The 20,258-nt window shown below is 43.7% G+C and overlaps 1 protein-coding gene across 2 annotated transcripts in view; it reads right to left on the bottom strand.

Annotated features, from left to right (window-relative positions):
- Positions 1–18,066, bottom strand: part of LOC137654679 (high affinity copper uptake protein 1-like) — a 206,114-nt gene extending 188,048 nt beyond the window's left edge. The window contains exon 1 of one of the 2 annotated variants that reach the window (XM_068388545.1): positions 18,043–18,066. The gene's annotated coding sequence lies outside the window, so the exon portion shown is untranslated. The other variant, XM_068388542.1, reaches the window with a different exon arrangement.
- Between the last annotated feature and the right edge of the window lie 2,192 nt (positions 18,067–20,258).

The raw sequence follows: 20,258 nt of genomic DNA, 5'->3' as shown, positions 1-20,258 counted from the left end.
CAGTGCATATGTTTAATGATAGTGTCATGTATCATTTTCGAAGAATACTGCAGAGGAGGAAGAAACAATTAACAATAGACCAGTTTTTCACAAAAGAAAAGAAAGCTGCTACATCAAAGCCTGTTTCTCCTCCAAAGAAGAGACAAAGAAGAGAAGAAACCCCTGAAATAGATCTGCCCACCCTTTCATTGGAGAGAGAAACAACTCCTGAAGGAGAACTACCCCGCCACATCATGGAAGGGGACTCTCCTTCCAAGCAGTAACCTCCCCCTTCCATCCTCTCCACATCCATCCCTGTATGCCATCGAACCGCTGCTCAAAGGTATGTTCACTACAGTACAGAAAATGGTTTAAAATTGTTTTATTTTAGTACAGTAAATGGTTTAAAATTGTTTTATAGGATTTTCTGACCAATTTCATACACATTTAGATAATTATTGTTGTTTAGGTACACGTTTTATTAATATTTTGGGCCTGTTCGAGTGCTTGGGAACGGAATAGAATATATACCATTATTTCTTATGGGGAAAAAAAATTCGGTACTCGAACAAATCGGAGGTCGAACACGGATCTCGAACGGATTATGGTCGAGTACCGAGGTATCACTGTAATTGCGAAATCAGTCGTATAATGCAAGCTCATTAATACCAGCAAAAAACAGAAAACATATTTTAAGATAAAAAAATCAGTGGCTGGGAAAGAGACTAAACACTAGTTCATATAACTACGTTTTCAATCTCTCACCGCACATAGCCTGGGGACGAGAATAAAAAACTAAAAACGTTTTATCCTTTCTCCCCGTACAGCGACTAGGGACGAAAGTAACTCGAGAACAACGTTACCCGCTTGAACGGAACGTTTTCTCTCCTCTCTCTCCCTCCGTCTCTATCTCTCTCTCTCTTTCTCTTGATTTCGCACATAAGAGAAGAGCCCAATTATATTTCGTCAAAAAAACATGTTATTTGACTAAAGGAAAAAACTGAAAGGTTTTTCAAACAAAAAGTTCCTTTAAAATAGAATTTAAAACATTTAAGCTAAGAAAGAATGAACAAAACGTCAGAATCGATTTACTCTTACTGCAAAGTGAAACCGTGATACACTCTCTCTCTATCGTAACGATAGAGCGCATGTTGAACGTCCTGAACGTCAACAACTGCGTAGCATAAATAAACTAAACGTTAGTTCATCTTTGAAAACAGTACGAAGACTATCAAAGAAATTCTTTCATAAAATATTACATTTAAAAAGTTTTAAATTCTTAGCTCTTTAAAAGCTAATTACGATATAAAGGGCTCAACGTTGATTAACTTCGGTTTCCAAGTTAGGACCGCCTACTCTCAGGAAAGGTCTATACTGTATAAACAAAACATTAAAATTTATTTTTATATGTTTATAATAAATGGAAAGTTAATCGAAGAGGCCTAATAAAGGCGGAGAGATATAAAATATATAGAGGAAAATCTATAACGTGATAAGATAATTACTAAAAGCCTAAACACACTTCCGTCTAAGGGAAGGGTCGGCATTTAAAAGTGAAAGAAAGTCCATACTCTCTTTGTCACCATAATTAAATCTATCCAAAACGAGTTCAAGATTTAAGATGAAGATAAAACACCTGCATAGCGAAAGCTCAAAACTAGAATAAAGTACTTCACCAATTAGTTGTGAAAAAACTCCAGTTTAGCAACAGCGAGTAAGTACGTCTTGTCGATAGCTCGACAGAGAGAAAATTGAGTCTTTGTTTACATTGAGTACTGGGTATCTGGACGACAGATGGCGCTGTTGGGCACACCCGCAACTTGTGTAGCGATCGCTGGCGAGTTTTTACCGTAGAGTTGTCTGTCGGGCAACAGAGTTGCAGCTATATAATCACCGGCTAAGTTAAATATTGAAAAAACACGGTTAATACACTTCAAATTCATTTAACTCTTAACATGTGCAGATTACAGAACACAAAACATTGAGTAAATATATAAATGAATTTTCTTGTCACTGTGATTACAAGTTCTTTGGCTATATTCTCCACCCTCTACAAAATCAATGCATAAGACTCAATTATTTCTAATATGACAAATTTTTTTTTTCCTAACTATAGCATACAAACCTAACGCTTTTTACATAGGAGCATTATCTTGGCAAGAGCTGAAACCAGCCATTGAAGTTTTGTGAGGTGTAACTACTCTCCGCTTGTTAGCGAGAGGGGAGGTAGCGGGGTTAACCCACCACCCCGTTCACACCAGCACAAATAAACACCGTCACTTTGCAATTGCGGCAATACTTCTGGGGGTAGGTGGTGGAGAGACCAGTATGTGTAAAGAGCTTCAGGTTTGTTTAGTTAGGAAAAATACAAATTTGTCATTTGTTCCAGCACTAGATACAAACCTTCCGCTCTTTACATCGTAGACTCACCTTATGGTGGGTGGAAGTCACTTAACCAACTGGCTGGCAACTATCCCATGGTATCCCTCTGTGCTATATACGAGTTGTTTAAAGGAAACCCTGACACCTTGTGATCTGTAAAGGATGATGGCTTGGGCAATTGGTGCTAGCACAGAATTTAGCAATGCGACTTAACCAGGTAAGCATAAACTTGGAGCTAGATCCCTTACTTAACCTAGACATTGCCCTACTCCCCCTTGCATGGAGGATGGGGACATAACAAATGTGCATAAATATATTGGGTTGCACAAAGAGCATGGTACCTGTAGTTAGAGGAGGTCAGCTTGCAGAGTTCCTCGAATGCTGAGCTCCAAGAGGGGAGAATGAAATAGGAAGTGGCCAGTCACACACACATTCATTCTAGTCTTACTCAGGAGTAACATCTGCCATCAACCAACTGTTATTTGCCCTACAAGGGAGCCAAGGTGTTATTGAACCAGTTTTGTGCAACCATCACAGGACCTAAGAAAAATGTATTCATGTTCCTGTGGGTTATGTCTTGCAGGTAGTGGGCAGTGGCCGCAGTTTGTCGTTTTCAAACGCCCTCTTGTAACATCTGCATCCATCACCGAGAAATTCTTTAAAATGCCCAGAATGTGCTGACACTCCTGGCTTCAAGAGCACGGGAATAATGACTGGAAGATGAGGGGCCTGGATGCATGTTTCTCTCAATTTCCTGTCTAATCTTGGAAGACATAGAGTTCTTTGTAATCTTCTACTGGTCCTCCTTGTGCTCACCAAGAACTTGCTGATCTGATGGCAGGCTCTGGAGGTTCTTTCAAAGCATTTCCTCCTCGAAGGACAGAGAACAGTTGGTCTGGATCATCTGTTACAGAATGCAGACTCTCCATCTGGAAGGACCTGACTCAAGGATCAACTCCAGCCAGATTTTGAGTCTTTGCTGTGATTCCGGGGTGAATCAGTGCCCTTTGCCCCCGTTCTTGTGAGTGGGCAATGTCATAGGACAGACCATACTGTATAGCTCGTTGACTCTCTTTGTAGAGGACAGAGCTAAAAAAAAAAACCATCTTCTGGGTCAAGTCACGGTCTGATACTTGACGAAGACCGTGTTCCTTCAGTGAGTCCAGTATTCAACTACATAATAGGTGATCTGTCTCTGGCAGATGTGCTTAGATTTCCGAACAAGGAGAGACCATTCTGTTGAGGAAGGAATGCTAACTCCGTTTAGTTTAAAGCATGGCTTAAGGCTAAGTGATAGTTTTTCACTGCCGATACCGAACAAAGTTTTCCTCAATGAGGAACATCAGGAGCTCCGCTATTGTTGGAATAGTGGCATTGATGAGAGCAATACCCTGTCTATGACACCAACCACAAAGGACAGTATGCTTTCTCTGGTCTACTAAGCAGATATTTCCCCAGAGGTATCCTGCCATTCTTTTGTCCCCAGTCTCGAAAGCCTTTCTTTCCAAGGGGTTGTCGGATAACCTTCCGGCGTGAAGACGAAGCAATGGAATCACTTGAAGGAATAGTCTCTTTGTGGTTATCTGAGTAGATTGGAAGTTGTAGGGAGCCCTCTTGGTGCCTCAGTGAGCAGATGCAGGAGGCCCGAGGATTATTCTGCAGGTTGTCACAACTGAGCTATAGGGGCCCCTAAAGTCATCCTTAGATTTGGCAAGCTCAAATCCCTGTTGATGACTCTTCTGGTGAGGCAGAATGACAGAAGAGCATAAACATCAAGGTCATCCCAAGAATGTTGAAAGGCGTCATCGAGGGCTGCTGCCTGATGTGGTACTGACGAGCAGTAGAAGGGGAGTTTCCTCTTGAGACTTGTTGCCAACTGGTCTATCATTAGGGAACCTCACAATGTTAGGAGACTTTTTGCCACTTGAGGATACCAATTAGACTTTTCGTGCGAAGTGGCGACCCTACCCAGAGCCTGGGTAGAGGTGGCTGGTGGTACCAGCCACCTGTATATATACTCACGGATTGTTGAGCTACTCACTTCGTCTTTGCAGGCAGGACTTATTGGGGGACAGGTGATGGCGGGATAATTTGTTTAAATAACTCCAGGTTTGTATTAGTTATAGAAAAATGCAAATTATATACAAATTTGTAATTTGTTCAACAAAATATGATATTTTGATTATAAAATAAATTTTTGAATATACTTACCCGGTGAATATATGATAGCTGACGTCTCCGACGGCTCGACAGAATTCAAAAACTCGCGAGCGATCGCCATGAAGGTAGCGGGTGTGCCCACCAGCGCCGACTATCGGCCAGATACCGCATATACATGTAAACAGCTCCAGTTCTTCTCATCCCGCTGGGTCTCTATCGGGGAGGAAGGGGGGCCTTTAATTTATATATTCACCGGGTAAGTATATTCAAAAATCTATTTTATAATCAAAATATCATTTTTAAATATTAAACTTAGCCGGTGAATATATAATAGCTGATTCACACCCATGGTGGTGGGTAGAGACCAGTATTAATACAGTTTACGGCGTATATGCTTAGAGTTTTTGACAGTTATATCATAACAAAACCCAAACAAATATAGGTACCTGGTAAGGAAGCTGACTCTAACGATTACTCTGCCTTGTTAGTCCGCTTTCCTCACGAAGCCCAGCCATCCTCTTAGGATGCTGAAAGACTCCCAGGGGCTGAAGTATCCAGGGCGACAACCCATACAACAGGACCTCATCAAAACCCTTAATCTGGGCGCTCTCAAGAAATGACATTTGACCACCCGCCAAATCAAAAAGGATGCGAAAGGCTTCTTAGCCTTCCGTACAACCCAATTAAAAACATTTCAAGAGAAGATTAAAAGGATCTTGAAATTAAGGGAATGTAGTGGTAGAACCCTTACCCACTACTGCACTCGCTGCAACGAATGGACCCAGTGTGTAGCAGTCCTCATAAAGAGTCTGGACATCTTTTAAGTAAAATGACGCGAATACCGACTTGCTTCTCCAAACGGTTGCGTCCATAATACTTCGCAGTGATCTGTTTTGCTTAAAGGCCACGGAAGTTGCTATAGCTCTTACTTCGTGCGTCTTAACCTTAAGCAAGCAACGATCTTTTTCACTCAAGTGAGAATGAGCCTCTCGGATTAAAAATCTAATAAAATATGACAAAGCATTCTTTGACATAGGCAATGAAGGCTTCTTAACTGAGCACCACAAGGCCTCAGATCCACCTCGTAAGGATTTAGTCCGAGCTAAATAAAACTTCAGAGCTCTAACTGGACACAGCACTCTTTCAAGCTCGTTGCCTACGATCTCTGACAGGCAAGGTATATCAAATGACTTAGGCCAAGGACGAGAAGGCAGTTCATTTTTGGCCAAGAAAACCAAGCTGAAGTGAACATGTGGCTTTATCTGTAGAAAAGCCGATGTTCCTACTGAAGGCATGGATCTCACTGACCCTTTTAGCCGAAGCCAAGCACACTAAGAAAAGCATCTTGAGGGTGAGATCCTTCAGGGAGGCTGAATGTAATGGCTCAAACCTGTCGGACATTAGGAACCTTAGGACCACGTCTAAGTTCCATCCCGGAGTTGCCATACGACGCTCCTTAGAGGTCTCGAAGGACTTAAGGAGATCTTGGAGATCTTTATTATTGGACAGATCTAAGCCTCTATGTCTGAACACAGACGCCAACATGCTCCTGTAGCCCTTAATAGTGGGCGCTGAGAGGGAGCGAACATTTCTCAGATGTAGGAGAAAGTCTGCAATTTTGGGCGACAGAGGTACTGGAAGAGGAAATGGATGATGACTTGCACCAGTCTCTAAAGACTTCCCACTTCGACTGATAGACCTTGATGGTAGATGCTCTCCTAGCTCTCGCAATCGCTCTGGCTGCCTCCTTCGAAAATCCTCGAGCTCTTGAGAGTCTTTCGATAGTCTGAAGGCAGTCAGACGAAGCGCGGGGAGGCTTTGATGAAGACTCCTTACGTGGGGCTGCCGTAAGAGATCCATCCTTAAAGGTAGACTCCTTGGAACGTCTACCAGCCATTGAAGTACCTCTGTGAACCGCTCTCTCGCGGGCCAGAGTGGAGCAACCAATGTCAACCTGGTCCCTTCGTGAGAGGTGAACTTCTGCAGCACCTTGTCTAGGATCTTGAAAGGTGGAAAGGCATAAACGTCCAGGTGAGACCAGTCCAGCAGGAAAGCGTCTATGTGTGCTGCCTCTGGATCTGGAACTGGAAAGCAGTAAGTCGAGAGCCTCTTTGTCAGAGAGAGTAGCAAAAAGATCTATGTTGGGTTGACCCCATGTCATCCATAGCTTCTCGCACACAGTCTTATGCAACGTCCACTCCATGGAGATGACTTGTCCTCTTCTGCTGAGGCCGTCCGCCAAGACATTCCTTTCTGCACAAATCTTGCCAAAGGAGAGATGTTACTGCCTTAAATGGAGTTCCTTCTGATCCGTGGATCAAAGACCCGAGCCTTCCAGACTGTCCAGTGGAGCTCCCTAACCCAAATCCGCTGCATCTGAAAACAACACATGGTTTGGGTTCTTGATCGCAAGAGAAAGACCTTCTCGAAGTCTGATGTTGCTGTCCCACCAAGTCAGACATATCTAGACTGAGTTGGAGATTGGGAAAGAGATACTCACTAAGCCCTTCTCCTTGTTCCAATGTTTTAGGTGAAATCGGAAAGGGCATAGGTTGAGTCTCCCCAGAGAGAGATAAACTACTCCAGCGATGAAAGAGTTCCCACGAGGCTAGTTCAAACTCTTACAGAGCAACTGTTTTTCTCTTGCAAGTGAAGGACTTTTAACAGAGCTTGTTCCATTCTTTGCGGGAGACGAAAAGGGCCGAAAAATCAGACACTGTATCTCCATTCCCAAAAAAAGAATAGTCTGGGATGGGGTACTGTAAGTTACGACTTCTCTACGTTGACTATGAGACCTAGCTCCTTGGTTAGGTCTAATGTCCATTAGAGGCTCTCCAGACAGCGATATAATGACGACGCCCTGATTAGCCAGTCGTCAAAATAAAGGGAGGCTCTGAATCCTCAAAAAATGTAGAAAGCTTGCTACATTTTGCAAGGGCCTTGTAAAAACAAGAGGAGCAGGAATGAGGTCGGAGTACAGTGCTCGACAGTGGTACATTACTTTACCGTCCACAAACCTCAGATGTAGTTGAAAGTTTGGATGAATCGGGATGTGGGAGTATACATCCTGAAGGTCGAGAGAGACCATCCAGTCGCCTTCCCTTAATGTTGTCAAGACAGCTTGGTAGTCTTCATCGTGAAGTTTGTCTTGACAATGAACACATTGAGCGCACTTACATCTTAAGTACTCCTGCAATGAACGTGGCTGCCAGATCATTGGAGCCATCCCTGATAGTCTTGTTCCTGCAGAGAACGTGGCTGTCAGATCATTGGAGCCATCCCTGATAGCCTTGTTCATGCATGACATAATTGTACAGCAAAACTTCAAAAGCTCGAAAAACTCCTAACAGGAGATGGTCTAGCTCTGAAGCCGACCATAAAATCTTGGAGCGTCTCATGGCCAGGCGCCGGGGAGAGTCTATGAGGCTTGAGAAGTCTCTCTGGGCAGAGGCAGGAACTCCCAAGCCGAGAACTTCTCCCGTGTCATACCAGACGCTCGCTCTATAAGCCAGTTTAAAAGGAGGGAAAGCAAAGGCTGTCTCCCCCAAACTCCTCCTGGTGATCAACCAGTCGCCTAGCAAACGTAAAGCTCTCTTAGAAGAGCGAGAGAGCACTAGCTTAGAAAACAACGGCTTCGAAGTAGCTAGGCCTAGTGTAAACTCTGACGTTTAGGCGAACGAGGAGCAGCAATTACAAAATGGTCCGGACAAAGATCCTTAAAAATCAGCATGATTTATTTAAAGTCCATAGAGGGCTGAGCAGCTTTAGGCTCCTCTCCGTCTGACAAAGTCCCCAAGGGAATATCAGTAGGAGGGGGATCAGCAACTTCCTCATCTGAAGGAACCTCTTCCGACAATTGCCGAGTCTCAAGCAAGGGAGAGACCTGCCGTGGTGGCAATGCTTGACAAGCAGAGTCCACACGCAAAGGAGCATCAGTAGCAGTCAAGGACGCTACGTCATGTAACTGCTTAAAGGACTGACCAGCAACAACAACAGGTGCGGGAGGACGCTCGACGTCAAGTCGAGACTGCCTTGACTGCCTAGATTGAGCAGTTAAAACAACTCTTGACTGCGGTGCTTGACGTTCAACGTCAAAACAAGGCAACTGAGCTGGTTGGCGAACGTCCTGAACGTCAACACGAGACTGCGGCAGCGGCTGAACGTCAACACGAGGCTGCGGCAGCGGCTGAAAGTCAACACGGGACTGCAGCGAGTGAGGATCCAAGTCACGTGACTGACGTGACAAACTAACGACATCACGTTTCATAACGTCAACAGGACGAGTAAATGCTCATTTGGGCGGCTGACGGCCAGAGTCTCGTTTAGTGTAACGGCGACTCGAAAGCGAAGGTTCATCGTGAACCTGCTCAACGTCATACTTCTCCATAAGGGAGGCAAACTTAGTCTGCATGTCCTGCAGGACAACCCATTTAGGATCAACGGGAGTCGGAACGGGCCGAGACGGCGGTAACGTCTGTGTTGGCAAAACATTGCCTTTACCGCGACCCTCGGACCCCGTGTTACGCTTGCGTTTAATAGGCGAACCGTCTTCCGACGACTGCAAAGGGTCAGAGCTGTCCCCATGGCTACAGCCAGGACGCTGGACCTGTCCTGAAGGGACTGACTTCCGCTTTAAGGGTCTAGAATTTTTGCTCCAAGGTTTCTTTTGCGAGAAGCCTTCGGATGACGAGGAGAAAAACAGCCTCGCTCGTCTTATGGTAGGGGCGATCTTGCTAGACACGCCCGATACCATAGAGGGAACGTTTGTTCGTTGGTTAAAGCCTCTCGTCCCCATAAGTCCTACGACATTACTTCTCCCTGGTAGCATGGGAGCCTGAAAGAGGTCTCGGACTAGGTGAACGACAAGCATGAACAGACGAACCCTCGGTCGCAACACTAAAAAACATTTTGCGCAATTATCACTACGATTTTCTGTTTTTGCACTTACTTCACTGATATCGTATTTTTCAATAATTTCACATTAGGCATGAATAAAACTGATTTCTACCTGAAGCACGCAATTCACCCTTACATCAAAAGGTTATAATTGCGAAATGAGTCGTATAATGTAAGCACATTAGTACAAGCAAAAATCAGTAAACATATATATCGAATCAAACGGAAATATATAAAGTTAAAAGGATCAGTGACTGGGGAGGAGACTAAACACTAGTTCATTAAAGACTACGTTTTCAATCTCTCACCGTACAGTGCCTTGGGACGAGAATAAAAACTAAAAACGTTTTATCCTTTCTCCCCGTACAGAGACTTGGGACGAGAGTAAAAAAACTGAATCGAGAACGTTACTCGCTTGGGACGAGAATAAAGATCGGAACGTTCTCTCTTCCTCTCTCTCTCTCTCTCTCTCTCTTGATTTCACACAGAATAGAAATGCCCACTCACCCTTCGTCAATAAACAGGTTATTTGACCAAAGGAAAAAAACTGAAAGGACTAAGAAATTGAAAATTAACAAGTTCCTTTAAATTAGTATTTAAAACACTTCAGTTTGAAAGAAGAATGAACAAAACGTCAAAATCGATTTACTCTTTCTGCAAAGTGAAACCGTGATTCTCTCTTTCTCTATCGTAACGATAGAGCGCAAACTGCGTAGCATAAATAAACCAAACGTTAGTTCATCTTTGAAACAGCACGAAGACTATTCAAAGAAAATCTTTCATAAAATATCTACTAAAAAATATTCATTTCATAACTCTTACAGAGCAAATGATTTAAACTTAACGAAAATAAAAGTTGAATGGGCTCAACGTTGTTTAACTTCGGTTTCCAAGTTAGGACCGCCTACTCTCGGACTAGGGGAGGAATAGGTAAGGCCGCATATAAACAAAACATAAAATTTATCTTGATGTCTAGTATAAATGGAAAGCTAATCGAAGAGGCCTAATAAAGGCGGGTGAGATATAAAATATATAGAGGAAAATCTATAATTAACAACAACAATTTATAACGTGATAAGATAATTGCTAAAAGCCTAAAACACACTTCTGTACACTAAGGGAAGGGTCGGCCATCTTTACTCTATGGAAAAAACCAGAGATAAAGGAGCAAGGGCAAAACACTTTTACTCTCCTTTCAAAAGCATTTCTTTTGAGGATAGTATTGAATAATCCAACACGGCGAAAGCAATAAAACCAAAACCAAGTACTTCACCAATTCGGTAGAAAACTCGAGGTCATAATAGCGAGTGGAATCGACTTGTCGATGAAACCGACAGAGAAGAACTGGAGCTGTTTACATGTATATGCGGTATCTGGCCGATAGTCGGCGCTGGTGGGCACACCCACTACCTTCATGGCGATCGCTCGCGAGTTTTTGAATTCTGTCGAGCCATCGGAGACGTCAGCTATTATATATTCACCGGCCAAGTTTAATATTTAAAAAACAAACCTTCAGTTATTCATATATGGATGACTCACCCTTAGGTAGGTGGATAAGTCCGACTACTAGCATAGTCATTGACCCGGGTTTGCCTAGTACAGTACAGTAGTAGACTATAATCGAGGGAAACCTTGCCACCTGGCTTATCAATACGAAAGGGAATGATAGCGGCGTAAGCAAAGTCGATGTGAGATACTGTATAGTATATGAATGTTCTAAATAGGAATCTTACACATAAAAATAGACGTTTCCCAATGTTTACCTCGGGACGTTGACAAGTATATTAACATAAATTATATTACGCTACACTATACCAGGGAAATGATTATTACCTGCAGCAGTTGAAGCCAGCTTGCATAGGGACTCATGGTGCTGTGCCCCAAAAGAGGGGAAGATGAAGAATGGAAAAAAGGCTAGACATACTTTCATTCATACCAGACTTAACCCGAGTAACCAATGCCTTCAACCAAAAGCTACCCGTCCAATAAGAAGCCTGAAGTACTTTAATCCACTTGTTTAGCGGCCACCACAGGACCAATAGAAAACATAACGAGTCTCCCATGGGTCACCTCTTGTAAGTAATGATCTGTGAACATAGTTTGATATTTCCAGACAGCTGCTTGTAAAACTTGCGACACGGAGAAGTTGTGTTTGAATGCCAGGCATGTACTGATATCCCTGACATCACGTGCACTACGTCTACTAGCTGGAGGATGTTCAGGAATGATAACTCAGTCAATAACCTTGTGGATCCAGGCAGAAACAGAGATTTTAGTGATCCTCCTTTTAGTTCTACCTGAACTAACTAACAACGATGGTAGTCAAGATCGGGTTGCTGCTGTATGCTTAAGATAGTACCTCAAACTCCTTACTGGGCATAGTAACAATTGATCTGGATCATTGGTTACAGAATGTAGACTTTTAACCTGAAAGGTTCATAGGGAGGTCTTTCAAGGACCTCAATACAGGAACCACGTTCCAAGGAGGACTCATCATCTCTGACAGGGGGCAAGAGTTCTCATAACTTCGTATGAGTAGAGAAAGTTCCACCCCATTCAGTCTAAAGGCTAGACTTAAGCCTTTCCCCGCCGAGACCGAAAGGTGCTTTTCCTCCCAAAGATAAATCAGATACTTCACTATTACTCGAATAGAGGCATCGAAGGGAGAAACATCCCTTCCACGACACCAACCACAAAAGACATTCCATTTTGCCTGATACACTAAGGTAGAGGACTGTCGTAAGTGACCAGACATCTGTTTTGCAGCTTGTTGTGAAAATCCTCTCTGAGAGAGGAGATGCTGTATAGTCTCCGGGCGTGAAGCCGTAGAGACGGAATCACCCTGTGAAAGATGTCCACGGGTGGTTGTTTGAGTAGATAGGGTCGTGGGGAATAGTTCTCTCGGGAGATCTACGAGCAGTTGCAGAAGGTCTGGGAACCACTATACCTGATGCCAAACCGGAGCAATGAGGGTCATCAGTAGATTGTTGGAAACTTTGATTACGTTGAGCAGTCTTCTCATCAGACAGCGGAGAAAAGGCGTACACGTAGATGTTGTCCCACCATTGTTGGAACGCATCTTGCCATAGAGCTTGAGGATCCAGGACTGGGGAACAGTACAACAGAAGCCTGCTGTTAAGGGACAATGCAAACAGGTCCACTGTCATGGAACCCCACAAAGTCAGGACTTTGTTCGCTATCAGATGATTCAAAGAACCTTCGGAGCCCACTATTTGAGTCACCCTGCTCAGGTTGTCTGTGAGCACATTCCTCTTGCCCGGAATGAAGCAAGCTGATAGGGTCATCGAATCATCTTCCCACCATCGAAGAATCTCTACTGCAAGATGGCATAGGGGCAGTGAAAAGGTACCTCCTTGCTTGTTTATATAAGCCACTACTGTACAGTGGTGTTGTTATTTATTAACACCACAGAGTGACCCACCAGTAATTGATGGAACTGCTGAAGAGCTAGGAAGGCTGCTCTCATTTGCAAGAGATTTTTGTGTTTATACCTTTCGGACTCGGATCATAGAACCGAAACCGTGTTGTAGTAAGAGAGCTCTTCAACCCTCCTTTGAAGTGTCTGTGAAGAGCATCAAGTCCGGAGGGGGAACTAGGAGATCTTGGCCTTTGCAGAGGTTGTCCTCTGCCACCCACCAAAGAAGATCCGTCACTTGGATCTGTAATATGTGGATCAGTGTGTCTAGGGAATCCGAGTGTTGATTCTACAATGTTTTCAACTGCCACTGTAGGGATCTTGTCCTAAGATGGTTGTTGCGAACTAGCCAGATCAGAGAGGTTAAATGGCCTACGAGGATCAACCAACGTCAAGCCGGTAGAATCTCCCATGTGAGGAAGGGTTTTGCCTCTTCTTTTATCCTGAGGACCTGAGGATTCTGCCGTCTCAGTCTCGTTAACTCTGCGTGCGGGGACTGTTGGTGGAACCTTTCTATTACCGAGTCCCTTCGCCGAAGGATCGTGTTTGCCCACGGGCAATACCTGGTGGGAAAGGAACTCAATGCTTCGAGTTCCCGATAATAGGAAGGTCTTAGACCAGTCCTGATGAGGCATCCCACAGATCCCAACCAGAGATCCAGCCATGAGGTAGCCTGCATGGCATACTTCGTGACTTTCTACTGGTTAAGGATCTCCAACGCAGAGAAAGAGACGGAGAGTCCGGAGAGTCTCTCGAAGGAGACTCCTCTAGTTAGAGCCTCTGTAGAGTGGTCAGGAGAAATGACCAGAAGGGGCTCACTGGAGACCTCATAATAGTGTACCTACTTTTCTGCACAAATGGCAGCAGAAGAAGCTTCCAGGATAATCCCAATTGGAGGGAGATGGAGCCAGCAATCTGGGAGAACACCTTCTGTCGGGCACCCGTCAACCCCTTAGACCAGGGCAAAGCTTCACTGGCCTTGGGAGATCTCCGAGTCTCGTAGACATGGTCACGGACTGTGTCTTTGCTCTCCTGCGGGGCCATCGCTGGATCTGACAACCCATTAAGGGCCCTCACACAGGACAAGACCTACGAGAAGGAACGCTCCAACTCCCTCTGCTCTCCCTGTTACCTTAAGACTTGCAGGCTCAAGGAAATACTCATCACTGTAGTAGTCCTCTTCCACCCACGAGCTCTCACCCATAGGAGCCCAGGGTGGGTCGAAGTCGTCAGGAGGGAACTAAGTCCAAGTGGAATGGTTTCAAAGCTGGGCGTAGTTCCGCGGAACCAACTCGATTGGAGAGAGGCAAAATGATTCCGCCAACAATATCTCTCTCGGTGACTAAGAACCTCGGATTAGGCGACGATGTAAAGTTGGACCCCCACGAGGAGGAGTTGGATGTACTGTACCATCCTCCTCTTCTGCTTGGTCGTCATGACCGGAGTCAACTGTACCTGTGAAAGATCCTGTTGGCCTTCCGCACCGGACTCCAGTTTCTCACTTCCTCTTGAGAGGTGAGATGATCATCTTATAGAAAGGGGGCTCCATTGAGATGGCACCACTGACACACATCAGGGGTTAGACAGAGGAGAGGCTGTAGATGGAGGAGCTGACTTCTTCAAACGAATCCTCAGCGTGCTGGTAACTAACTGCACAGGAAGAATTACCTTAGTAATGGACTGACGCACTGCCTTGACTAGGGCGTCAAACCAAGAGGGTTCCTTCCCGAATACAATTTCAGAGCCTTCAACATATCGGCCATGAAGGTCGATGCCCATGGAGGAAGCTCTGTCTACCTTGGAGGTCCTTAGACGAGTGTCTTCTGGGAGAAACCCTAGCAGGATGCCCAGTTGACGGAGGAGATAACCTCTGAGGCAGAGGAATTTGTTCCTTTGGATGTGGAGGAAGGTCTGGACAAATAGGAACTTATTCGGCAGCTCCTTAAACCCTACTGGGAAGGGTGTTGGTCTTACGCTTGAGGTGGAAGAGGCAGAAGGGCAAGGTGTTGGATCCGTACTTGCTCACAATCCCGAAACATCTACTCGTGAATTGCTCGCGAAGTTCGCTGATTTTCTCGTGAAATCGCAAGATTCATGCGCAAACTCGCAAACTTCACACGCCAGCGTATACGTTTCGCGAGCAGAAGTGCTCGCAATAGGAGCCACAGAGGAAGAGGAAGCTTTTACTCCTTCCTGCTGCCCCAGAGGAGCACCTACGTCCGACGAAGTCGGCAGAGGAGGCCTCCGAGTAGGGACTACTCTCGAGGGAGAACGCGCCGCATTGGGACGCTTCTCCAAGCGTCGCATAGGTGAGCGCTTAGCTAAGACTCCTCAAGTTGTGAAAGGCACTGAGGGTTTAGTTGGATGCCTGACCAAGGAGTAGTCAAGCTCATCATCAGATTTGGTCTGAGGTCGTTTGGAAGGTCTGGTTGAGGGGCTATGCACTGATGGACTGCGCGTACGCCTACCACTACCTCTAGACGCGGACAGTCTACACTTTGATCGCAAAGGCGCGGTTCGTGATCGTGATGTTCGTGAACGCGAGCGTCTAGCTCTCGTTCGAGAACGGCATGAACGTCACGAATACCTATCTCGCAAACATGAGCGTCGACCTCGTGAATGAGAACGTCGTTCTCATGAATGATATCCTTGCAAGCGCCAACGCTGCCCTCGTGATCGTGAGCGTCGTCCTCACGAGCGCGAGTACTGTCCTCGCGAGCGCACGTACCGTCCTCGTGATCTACCGATCTAGAATGTGAGTACTGTCCTCGTGAACTAAATTGGGACGATCTATAACGCGAGCATCTAGACCTGTCTCGTGATTGTGAAGAACGCGATCGTGAGACTCCTAGGACAGCATTGAGACCTACGGTCTTGTAAGCGCGAAGCCCTAGAGTGTGAGCATCTTCTAGGTGAAGAACGCTCTAATCCTGATGATCTACGATCATTACGATCTTCGCAAACGACGATCAGGAGAAGTTCCAGAAGGGCGAAACGATGACGATGCTCATCCCTTAGCGCTGCGGATGGAAGGCACGCTGATCCCCGGAAGATCATCACCTGCAACCTGAGGGTTCCTGTAGGAAGAAACAGAGGGTCGAGGGACGACGAGGTCCCAGGATGGAGTGAGGGTTGTCGTCAGCGGGGGGTCGTTGGAGAGGCGAACGCGAACGATCACCTCGTACAAGTGTAGAAGGACCAGGGGAAGGCGATAGATGGACCTGGCACAATTCCAGAGCGCGAGATGTCGATAGCTCCGGAGAAGGTTCCCTCATGGCATTACGCTGAAGAAGGCGCTGCACCTCCTCCTTCGAAGGGGGTCCTGAAATCCCTAAGGACGACCACACCCGAAACAAATCTGCAAGGGAAAAAGGCTCGCCAGCGGCTGAAGAAGGTGCTCCTCTATGGGAAGCAACAACCCACACAGTACCCTAGGGTTGCCTAGAAGATGAGCGATCTGTGCTACTGCTCGCTCGTCCCTCATGAGAGCGCGCGCGAGAAGAAGCTTTTGAGAGAGATTTAGGGGTGCGAGAAAAAAAGGAACGTGTCCCGCTCGCCCCAGAGAGAGAACGATCGCACTGAGATTACTTCTTCCTGCGCCTTCCAAACTTCTCCCATTTGGAGGCAGACCACTCCTTACACTCTAAGCAGGGCGAGCCCTGTTCGCAACGATGCCCTCGACACATAGGACACAGAGAGTACGGGTCGTTCTCCAACGACGACATGAAGGTCCCGCATGCGGCACCCTTTCGCCCTGGACACGTTCGCATGATGAAGGCGATCGCAGAAGGAAGATATGCACAATCGCAGAAGGAGGATATGCACACCTGAAAAGAGAAAGCAAAAATCAAAAGATCCAATGACAGTCATGAGGAGAGCGGACACGTCCAATCTCTACTGAGCCAAAAGAAAAAGTGACGTCTCTCACAGCTGTGAGAGTATACTGTATATAGAGGCGGCTGGGTACCCCCCGTCACCCGCAAAGCGATTAGGCAGGCTTGCTACCTCGCATTTAAAGTCTAATGGCTACCTCCTGCTGCCGCTGAAAGAATATACATATAAATAACGGAAGGTTTGCTAGTATGGGAACAATGAACTTTTTAAACTTTGTTTATGCCAATCATCATCATAAAATCCAGGCATCATAATAAAAAGTCACCATAGACTAAACCAAGTAATAGTACTAAAAGACGGTCAAAACAATGGAACTTTTGTATGCCAGGACTTCTAGACCTATAGAAAATGTGACTTTCCATCAAATTTTCGGTAAAGTTTTACTATATTACAAATTCTGGGAATTTTTTCTATAGAAAAAAGTAGTTTTTTCCTAGGTTATATTGCCCTGAAATACAGTAAAATAATACAAAATTTTCTATGGAGTCGTTCGTGACAATGTTCATTGTATAACTAATACCTCCTTACTTAATTGAGCTAACGATCTATTGGGTTTTGCTCTGCCGTATGCTTGCTTTCTTCGTGATTAAACATTCTCTCATTGCTCCTATGATCTGGTATGCGGAACCGGTTTCGCCATGCGCGTTAACCCCTTGGGCTAGTATTTCGGGGTTAATTATCAATTATACAGATTATCTAGGTTATTATTACCTTGATATTAAAGGTTATGAGAGATAAATGAATGTACCAGTAATAATTTATTGAAATATTCTGGTTAACATAGTTTGGAGAAAATTGTTACAAGGTAAAATAAAGCAGTAAAACTTACCGTAAACTACAATAAGCTACGAGGAATAATTCGTTGCACACGTCTGTTACATACTTCTTGTGGTTCTCGATTATCCTATACGGTAGTTTTCCCTTGGATAAATGAAGTTAAATAGGATGCCTGTTAACAGATATGTCAGTTGACCGGATACATATATAACACGTAACCTCTAGCATGACAATGACTAACCTCGGCCAAGTAACCTAGGTCCACATTATGCATGTCCAGTTACTCCAGTAAACTAAAACCAGAAGAATTTAGAAAATGTTCGGCAGCCAAAACGAGGTTATGACAAACTGAGAAAATGTCACTTTATAGTAAATTATTCATCGTATTCCCATTAAACCAAATTAATTGATTCAACCGTTTGCTAAGTCAACACAAATAATATGAATTCATAATTTACTTCCACAGTCTACTACTACTTTTCACTTCCCACCAACGAGCCGAGACGCCCATTGTTTACCTTGTGATCTTCTTGGAATTGTGCCTGAGGAGTGAGGACTTGAAAGTAACAATAATTATCATTCTAATAACTGCAATAGACGTTTAAACTTATCCTAGTTTATGAAGTAGAAATTAAAAAGATGACGAAATTATGATAACTCTGGATCTTAATAATGATGATGATGAATAAAAATTTTCGATTGCATAGCCATGCATTCTAATCTTGAAGTGACCAAAATATATTATGCGTAACACGAATTCAACATTTTGTAAATTAATTTGGAAGCACCATTCTTATAAGATCTCAGAATATCTTCACTTTAGCTTAAAATAGGGATAAGTGGAGGAGAATTTCCGTGTGTTGTAGATTCATGTTTTTGTCATGTGACTTGAAATACAGTTGCCAAATGGCAGTATAATGAGTCCTATGCTACAAGTTGTATGAAAGACTCGAAAACAGTTAACATATTCCTAATTAATAATAATGTCGTTTTAAATTAATTTTACAGACATAGGCTATCGGGTGCATAATTGTCTTCAATATATTTCTTTGTAGGCTACAAGTGAAGGACAATGTCTAGGCCAGCAACTGGCAGTTTCCCAATAGCATGTGGCATATGATGCCATGTTTAATTAACCAATTTATCGCCAAAGTGCCAGTTCAAGAGGTGCCATATTCTCCAAAATTTCACAAACATACCATCAATATTTCAACATCTTTACATTTGTATATGGCTTCTATAAAGCCGAGTCACTTATAGCACTGTTGGATAGTACTCTTGGAGTGGTCACAAAATAACGTCTTTGATACCACTGTACTCTAGTTTGTAAACCTAGAACCAATCCCATACCTCGAGTGGCGAGTCCCAGTTTGCCGAGAACATTTTAACTTTTATCAAGGAATACCGTATCGTGCACATCAACTTTATTTCAACAGATTTTATCATACTCTGTTTATTTACAAAACTGTAGGCTACCATCCTGTTCGTAGTATATACTAGGTATGCAGTTAATCCTAACAGTGGGCAGTTTTCCAGCATAAGACAAAATATTACATTATATTCAAGAAGTTTTATTCCAGCTGTAATTAGACAGTGGAATAAGCTTCGCAATCAGGCAGTTGAATGTTTTTATGTTGAACAGGCTAACATAAATCTCTCTTCATAGTTTATATGTATGCCAGATCTATTTTAACGTGGTTACCGACCAGAAGACATTTTATATTCATTATTCGTTGCTTCGCATGTAGTATATTTGTTTTCGTATTTCCTTTCCTCACTGGGCTATTTTCCTTGTTGGAGCCCTTGGGCTTATAACATCCTGCTTTTCCAACAAGGGTTGTAGCTTAGCTGATAATAATAATAATAATAATAATAATAATAATAATAATAATAATAATAATAATTTCCCCTAGAACTTGAAAGTTCGCAGGATTTCTCAAATTTGTTGAAACATTGTTATTATTATTTTATTATTATAGGTTATGAATTTGTTTTGCTAGTCCAATGAAGCATCAATCTCATGATGCGAACCTGTTGCATACAATTATTAACCTTGTGTCTATTGTTGCACATGAGTATATGGCATAATACGCCACCTATAATTCAGCTCCTATAAGTCTTTTCAAATATCTTTACACCAAGCTTAAAAATAAGATGTCTGTGAGACAATTGCTAACTACTTGCGGACAGAAAGTAGAGGGTGCTACTATAGCGTGAGGTCTACCACACTATAGTGTGAGCTCTACCTCCCGTTAGTACTATAGCGTGAGGTCTACTGCTGAATTATTCCGTTTATTCGTCCCTCATAGATAAACACATTTTATACATTTGTTGAAGCAATAAACACTTAAATTAAACATATCTTAGAAATTACTTAAATAGATAATTGAAAAAAAGGAATAAAGGTAAAAATACACATGTTATATATTTCCATACATTTATTCTAGCGATACACTCTTCGTACATCAAACACGTTATCATATATGTCCATACATTTATTCTAGCGATACACTCATCGTACATCAAACGGATTATCATATATTTCCATACATTTAGTCTAGCGATGCGCACTTCGTACATCTTCTAAGAATGACACAAATAGATCATTGGAATTTTTTCTCGTCATCTTCCAGCAAAAATGATCAAGATGAGATTGGATCAGTTGACGACCAACACCTCGCATTCTCTTCAGAATCATCGTTCTAGCATCCAACCACGATCGCTCAATTGATAT

Source organism: Palaemon carinicauda, chromosome 15 (assembly GCF_036898095.1).
Source record: "Palaemon carinicauda isolate YSFRI2023 chromosome 15, ASM3689809v2, whole genome shotgun sequence".
In the NCBI taxonomy this organism is placed as follows: Eukaryota; Metazoa; Arthropoda; class Malacostraca; order Decapoda; family Palaemonidae; genus Palaemon; species Palaemon carinicauda.
Note: the sequence above shows the minus strand (reverse complement) of the source record. Positions and strands in the feature narration are given on the sequence as shown.